Source organism: Salmo trutta, chromosome 33, assembly GCF_901001165.1.
Source record: "Salmo trutta chromosome 33, fSalTru1.1, whole genome shotgun sequence".
Classification (NCBI taxonomy): domain Eukaryota; kingdom Metazoa; phylum Chordata; class Actinopteri; order Salmoniformes; family Salmonidae; genus Salmo; species Salmo trutta.
In genome coordinates this window covers 14,644,703-14,652,865 of record NC_042989.1, presented here as the reverse complement: position 1 = coordinate 14,652,865, position 8,163 = coordinate 14,644,703, and the positions used below count along the sequence as shown (strand labels likewise).

The 8,163-nt window shown below is 44.7% G+C and overlaps 1 long non-coding RNA gene across 1 annotated transcript; it reads left to right on the top strand.

Annotated features, from left to right (window-relative positions):
- The first annotated feature begins 529 nt into the window (after positions 1–529).
- Positions 530–7,745, top strand: LOC115172440 (uncharacterized). Its single transcript, XR_003871436.1, has 2 exons — positions 530–1,723; positions 4,586–7,745. It is a non-coding gene; the product is annotated as an uncharacterized LOC115172440 (long non-coding RNA).
- Positions 7,746–8,163: the final 418 nt, after the last annotated feature.

Sequence of the window (8,163 nt, the reverse complement as noted above, 5' to 3'; positions counted from 1 at the left end):
TACAGTAGGCTAACTCATATTCTGTTCACCTGAAATACATTTTCTTCATATAAGGTTTCTTTATACCTGCCTAAAATAAATAATGGATGTGTTGTGATCGTGTGTATTAAATTGATTTATTCGCCTTTTTAAAATGTAGGTGTTCCAAAGGTGCACATCAACGGCTTGTGTGCTGGAGGCCTGGAGATGCTAAACATTTTTATGTTAATTAACGGTCAATAACCATGAGACACTCAGTCTTTTTCATGACAATAACTGACTGACAAAATGTCATGACCGCCACAGCCCTACTCACCGCTATACACACACACACAGACACACACACAGACACACACAGACACACAGAGACACACAGAGACACACAGAGACACACAGAGACACACAGAGACACACAGAGACACACACACACACACACACACACACAGACACACAGAGACACACACACACACACACAGACACACACACACAGACACAGACACACACACACACACAGACACACACAGACACACACACAGACACATGCACGTACGCACACACATCACACGCACGGTGCCCAGTGTCGGGCATAAAGAGGTTCCCATGACAATATGGATATGACTCCCCTGTCATGAAATTATACACTCTTTCTTCACCTCTCTATATTTAGCCAGAATCTTCACCTCATACACTTTACAAATCAATTACCTCCTCCCACAATGAGTTGTAGCCACGGAAACTAATGGTATTCATATGTTTGGCATGTTTTTTTTGAACGCAAGAGGAATTAAAGCAACGGAAACATCATTAGCATTCAATTGACGTCAATAGACCTTGTCGAGGCATTTTCATTGGCCATTACGGCCTGTAGACGGGGAGGATGGAGAGAGCGTCAAGGTTTAGGATCGTATGTACTCACGTGGTTGATGACGTTGTAGAAGTAAAAAAAAATCGTCTTGCACGTGCATCGTTGTCATTCAAACAAATACATTGTTCTATTTCACATCTGTTTAATTTGGGAGGTTTAATTAGGGAAGTGTTTAGTATGTCTGAGAACAAGGCTCGCCATGGCAACCCATGTCAGAATAGAAGAAAAAAAAACTTGGTTAAAAGCCTCTTCTTCATTTTCGAGAACACGTGCTGTGCTATTTTTAGACCAAATTATTAATGATTCAAATGAGATAATGTTCATGCCATAGTTTTTAATCTTCCCAATTTAGCTTGTACGTCAAGTGTGGTGTTGTAAGAGACTATCTTGATTCTGTATGATGTTTTGAATATTTGTTTCATAAACTCCTTTTACTGTGTGTTTACAGTATTCAGCATTACTGTATTAGAGTGAATCTCATCCTTAGACTCGTCATGCTTTTATACAGTATTTACATGATTCATTATAAAAGTGAAACACCTGAATTTGACAGAATTTGAATAGCCAGTGGAAGACAGGATGAATTTGAACAGAATAAAAGATACATTTGAACAGAAGAATATAAAATAATAGTATGCCTACATGGCACTGCTGAGGGACCTCTCACTACACTGTGCAGTAGAAAACCATCCAACAGAAGAGAAACCATTTCCTCCATTTCTGCCAGACTGGCCGCCATGCCCTGATTCCCTGGCCGAGATAGACTTCTCACCATCTGAGTGTCCAGCCAGCCACAGCCTGAGGCCTCTTAGCAGGGAGAGGAGAGGCGACCCAAGATGCATCTACTGCCAGGCCTACACAGTCGGACAAGCATCAGAGGTACTGAACAGAACAAAGACCCCCACATCCCACCCAAGAATAATGACCAAATCTGGGGTTTCATATTGAACTATCAATTCCAGTGGAATGCGTCGTCAATCAATACGGTGGAATGTAATGAAAACATGGGAAACAGCATCTCCATGTCCAGTGATGGAGAAAGAAAGAAAAGGAGGTGAGGGGAATAGTACGGTACATGTAGCTGGGCTTGATGGTTAATTGCTCCGCCACTATTCTGTCATGTTTTCATTAGCTATGGTAAATTGGACATTTTATTGCGTGGTTCATGATGGTACAAGTGTTTCATAATTCTACCGTCATTTAGAGATAACGTCATGGGAAGAACTTCAAATGTTTAAGGGTGAACTTCTTAGCTTCAATGACGCTCTTCAGGAAAGTCACCAGGGACTAAAAATAAAATATCTGTCTGGGAAGCTGTGAGTTGGTTGGTGGGTGGGGAGGATGGAGTTTAAATGAGTCTGGGGCAGGAGATCTTCCAGAAGCCATGAGTAAGCCCCTCAGAAGATGACTAAAACCCTCAGTAGCAGCACCTCTGTTCAGGGTGTGTCATGGCCTCTGAGTCACCCATCATCCAGGCCACCCCTGGGCCAGTGGACAGGGACTTGCCCAGGCGATGTCTCCTTGCCTGGGTAGAACCACAGAGTCCTCCCCTCTTATCTTCTACTCCCACATCCTCTTACCCCCGACCTTGACTTGTCATTTACGCAAGAGGGGATGAACGTTTCGTTAAGTGCATTATGACAGTGTCGCTCACAGCTTGATGGAAACTGTGTCCCCCAGTTCATAGTGTACCAAGCTAACATGTGATATACAGTACAGTGAACATCCAAGAAAGTCATTTAGGTTGTGCCAAGATGTCTCAGGCCCAGGGGCCAGTGTACCATAAGGGAACAGAGAGGCAGTACAGAGAGAGTCAGGCCATGGGTGGGAGGAAAACGGGACAATCCAAACCTCCCATCCCAATACTATAATAACACCATCCCAATTAAAGATACATCTGAACAGAAGAATTTAAAATAATACATGGCACTGCTGAGGGACCTCTCACTTCGCTGTGCAGTAGAAAACCATCCAACAGAAGAGAAACCTCCCATCCCAATACTATAACACCATCCCAATTCTCTCTGGGTCACATGCAGGTCTCCTGCTTCATTTGATCCAAGCCCACACTGTGTGTTGTAGCGTGATGCCAAATTGATGCGCATATGAGAATGATTACCTTATTATAGGGTCCTTTTACCTTGTTTTCTTTTTTGGTTTTACCTGATTTGAAGAAAGGTGTCTAAAGTACCATGTGCTCTATATCTCTCTGTGTGCAGAAGAAGGAGAATCTACACTATCCGCTCAGTGTGCAGCAGGCAGCAGTTCTCTCCAGGCAGGGTGCAACTCTGTGTCTCTGCAGCCTGTGGGGGAAGCCTCGTCCTGGGATTGATCTGCTGTAGACTTGAGTGGTGGAGGGAGGGACACCCTGGATCTCTGCCACATGTCCCCACCATGTTGTCACCCTTAGTGGTCAGAAGGAAAAGTCACGGCACCCCCTCAACCTGGTACCTAGCAGGTCTATCCTCCCTCCATCCCCCGTTCCCCATGTGCTTGTACATATAGTACTGTACACATCAACCACAGCAGCTCAGCTCCTCCTGGACCTTGAGTGATCCATGCGGTGGTTTTATGAAGGATGGCCCCAAGGGCTCTGACCAGGGGGTGGAGCGGTGCATCACCCCCCCCCCCCCCCCGTAACCTGTTTCTACACTACAAATCTCTAATCATGCGTGCAATGCAGGAGCAGGCGCTGGAAAGTTTTCTCCATTAGCGTCTCTCTCTTTCCGCGTGATGCCAGTACTGGATTCATCAGTCACTACTCTGCCCTCAACTTATAGAGTCATTCGATATCAATAAAGCCTATTGAAAAATTACCCCAAAGAATGCAATCTGCAAAACACGACCTATAAAGTTGGCGCTGGGATCCATATACAGGATGAATGGTTGTTAATGTCGGCAGTACACTGCTATATCAATCATCATTGTGGTATTTAGGAACAACATAGACTAATCTATAAACAAAGCTTTGCATTCTATTATTTCTGCTTCGATTAGATTCTCCCCGGGATAAAGAAAAGGCCCTTTTTTTTGTTTTGTTAACCATGGTGGGGTGGAACTGTTCAGTCCAAGCTGAGATGTAGTCATAAAACTGCTGAGAGATAGAAGCTGCCGTTTCAGGATAACCTTGTAATAAAGTATGATGTGACAACACTCCTGACAGAAGATTCATGGTTGGGTTTCCAGCATGATTGTGTCCAGAGGAGAGGTGATATTCCTTAAACGGTGGGGTGGTGGGCCCTGTAGCCCTTCATCAGGATGATGCCCTGCGTTCCAGGCCCTGCATGTTCCACAGGGAAATGTCATCCCACACAGGGACCTTACTTGTCAGAAAGAATACATAGATTCCTGAGATATTATTTACCAGTCTGATATCACCAACTGTATCTTCACTTGGTGCTTGGAAAGTGTCTGGATTCTAAAAAGTATGTTCAGGACAGTTCCAAATCCAGGGCACAAATGCTCTGATTCTTCATCATATTTTCTTGTTTACGTAAAAATAGATATTCAGAATGAAGTCAAGACAGGTTGGATACTATCTTATTGTCCGTAGCCGTATGAATTACCTGGAACCTAATCATAAACATTGTTATTGATTTGTAACAGCCTGCTAATCCACTTACTGTACTCTCTCTATTTCAAACAGTCTTTAGCTCTAGATGTGTATCTTCGTCTTTAATCACATAAACCCCACCTCTTTAAGTGTATTATCTCTTATCAACACATCTCTTATCTTTGCAGGTGTACACCTCAGGGTGCCAGGAAGAATATGAAAACAATACAATCACACCCAGCCGGGCTCCTGTGGTAATGCATTAGCATCTAAATCTGCCGCCATGGGACCTGAATGAGAAGACAGCTGGGTACCGGCTTTAAACAAGGTTTAGACAAAACTGGTATTCTTGGCTCTCCATTCTTTTTTATGTCCCAGATCTGAAATGAAAATTCATTCTTCAGGCTATTTGATGGAGAATCATGTAGAGGAGTGACAATCGTCGATTCTTTAGTCAAAGCTGTTATTTGGCGGATGGCGTCTCCAGAAAGACCGCCGCATGGGATCTTGAGATTCTTTCTTAATAAGGGCCAAAGGACCCCCACCACCACATCACCATCCCACAAGACATGTCTGCAGCTAATTAGCCGTAACATCATGGGTTTTGAGAGCAACTTTCAAAACCTGTAGCTACAGTACATGCTACCAACTTCCAACTTTACAATTTCCAATCATATCCAAGTACATTCGGAGGCCTTGAACATCTTATTCTCCTGTCTGACTCATAGCCTTTTAGTTTTCTGTCTCTTTCTCCATCTCTCCTCCTGTCCTCCCTTGCTGCACCTGCACTGTGTTATGCTATAAGCCTCAGAGCCTGTGTGCTGATCTTAGCTGACAGCGCCAGCCAGCTTCTCTGTGTGTACGCGTGACACCCTCCATTCTCTCCCTGTCAGTGCTAGCTCTGAGAAGCTGATGTTGTGGAGAACATTTGATGCCTGCTTCATTAAAAAAAAAAACACTCTCTCTCCCCAGCTACTCTCAAGATTTTCTTTAAGCTTTTTTATAGCCTCGCCCTAAGTTTGTGAGTCTTGGAGGCTTCTATGGCATATCTGTCACCATCACTGTTTCTGAGATGAGGGTTGGAGTGAGTGATAAAGGGAGGGAGGGATGATGGTGGAGGAGGGGTATATATATTTAGCTCTGAATTCTATGCCTGCTGCATGACTCGCCCATCTCTCTCTAGCCCCAGCAGAAATTCTTTCTTTTTTGAGTAGAGAAAGTGAAGTTTGCGTCCCTCTCATTTATCCGCACTGCAGCAGGGAGGGAGGCTGAGGCTTAATGTGTGGCGCTCAGTTTCGCTTTTGATATATTGATCTGGTTGAGGCCGCTCCTCTCCGAGCTGCACCTGAAATAGCACTGTCAGAGAGATGCTGCCGGGGGGAAAGAGAGAATCACAAAGTGGGGACATGTTCTTTCCAGGGGACTAATGGAAAACAATGGGACACTAAGTCGGTCTTGAAACCGCAGCTCTGTCCTGTCTCTCTCCCTCCCTTTTCTATCTCTCCCTCTCTCTCCACCTCTACATCTTTATATCTCTCTCTCCCTCTCTCTTTACTTACAGAGAGGCCACGTGAGGAGGAAAGGAGAGAAGAGGCATCTCCCGGTCCAGTACGGAGGAAGAACACGGTGACCTTGCTGAAGAAAGAAACCTTTACCTTTCATCTCTTGGGACCCAGTATTCCACACTGCTGCTGCCTGGGCTTTGATGTAAAACTCTGGGTCTTCTCTTTAAATCCACAGAATACACCATAAATCAAACTGAAGAACAGTGGGGTTTTTTCATTACTTAGTCTGAGGTTATTAATGATGTGTTGCGTGCTGAGAGAGCTGAAACGGACAAAGCCAAGTGTCTGTGTTATCCTCCAGGCGGAATCCAGGAGGGTGCGCTGCCCTGTATTAAAGACACTAATCCTGGACGGCTCTGCGCAGTCGCAGCTATAGAGCTGCTGCAGCGGTGTGTGTGTAGTGTGTGTAAGCACGCGTAGAATGTTCACTGGTTGTCACGTCTCAAAAATAAAGGAAAAACCAACAGCCTATTTCATCTGGAAACAATGCAATGTTCATAATCCCCATATTTCTGACATGGAGTGATTTAAAATGCGGGCCAAGAGAAGTGAAGAAAAAAAGAAAGCGCTGTGTTATGCAAACCCCCAACATAGTCCGTAAGGAAAAACAGTCCAGAAGCTATTGAAGCATGATAGTCCTGATAGTCAGAGTCAGACGCATGATGGAGACTTCAATAGAGACTTGTGTCTGGACAGAGCAGGCAGAGGACGTGACTGCTGTGGGTAATGTATTTGGTTTAATACATGGTCAGACACATGATGGAGACTTCAATAGAGACTTGTGTCTGGACAGAGCAGGCAGAGGATGTGACTGCTGTGGGTAATGTATTTGGTTTAATACATGGTCAGAGAACGTCAGCAATACAGACCAGGGGAGCTGTGGTCCGTTGTTTGATACCATCTGAAGTGGCATCCGCATGTAGGCTTAAGGCAGTCTGTGAAGTGAGGTTCCTTACCCCTATTAGCCTCCATCCTGAGATATGCCACTGCTGTAAGAGCTTCTGTTAACACAGGGTGGCCATATTGGAGCCTCTTTACCACCCCCTTCCTTGTCTGTCAAGTGTTTTCACCTCCATGTGGAGTTCTGAAGAGCTTAATAGGCGATTCTCATTTGGGCAAAAGACCGTCCTTGACGACTCTGCCCTCTCTCCTCTGTGACCCAGAAACCTGTGGTCGAGGAGAGCGTCAATGTGTTAGTAGATGAATGGAGGAGTCTGCTGCCCTTCTTGATTACCTACTTCAGCAGAGTAGGGACAAGAGTATCCTTACGGCTTCTAGCACAGAAGTGTTTTACAAACTGCCACACCCCCTTTGAATTAGCGCTTGTTTTTATAAAGGAGAAAAGCGTGCGCACATTTAAAAATGACACACTATTTATCCTTTTATCAATAAAATGTGTTGCACAGCTAGCTACATTAGTTTTTATCACTTTACACATTTATTTTACAATTCCACCCTGAGTGGAGAATGAGTCTCATTTTATAGAAGCGCATATGTTTCCACGTTTCGTCATGGCCTCCGCTCCTCGATTATCTTTGACCTTTTTCAAAAGGACCAGATGACGGAGGAGTTCGCAAAACCAATTGAGAATCTCCCCGTGTCTTTTACCCATATTGCCTGGCAGACACAGGGATAGGCTGGGAATGTGGAATGTAAAGTCATGAGCTGCTGTTGGCATTTTGGTTACATCAGCATTTTGGCGCGCAACACTCTCTTCCTGTTTCACCAAGGAGAGAGAGGGACAGAGAATGGGTATTAAGAAAGAAAGAAAGAAGAAGAGAGAGAGAGAGAGAAGAGAGAGAGAGAGAGAGAGAGAGAGAGAGAGAGAGAGAGAGAGAGAGAGAGAGAGAGAGAGAGAGAGAGAGAGAGAGAGAGAGAGAGAGAGAGAGAGAGAGAGAGAGAGGAGAGAGAGGAGAGAGAGAGAGAGAGAGAGAGAGAGAGAGAGAGAGAGAGAGGAGAGAGAGAGAGAGAGAGAGAGAGAGAGAGAGAGAGAGAGAGAGAGAGAGAGAGAGAGAGAGAGAGAGAGAGAGAGAGAGATGCAGATTACAGATGGAGAGTGACAGAGGGGATGAAAAGATGGAAAGTGCAGATAAAGAATATAAAGAGAGGCTGTGAGAAGATAGTGAAAGATCAGAATGGAGATGCATATCAAGGAAAGGAAAAGAGGCAAACGGAAAGAGAGAGAATAGAGTTATGGGGAT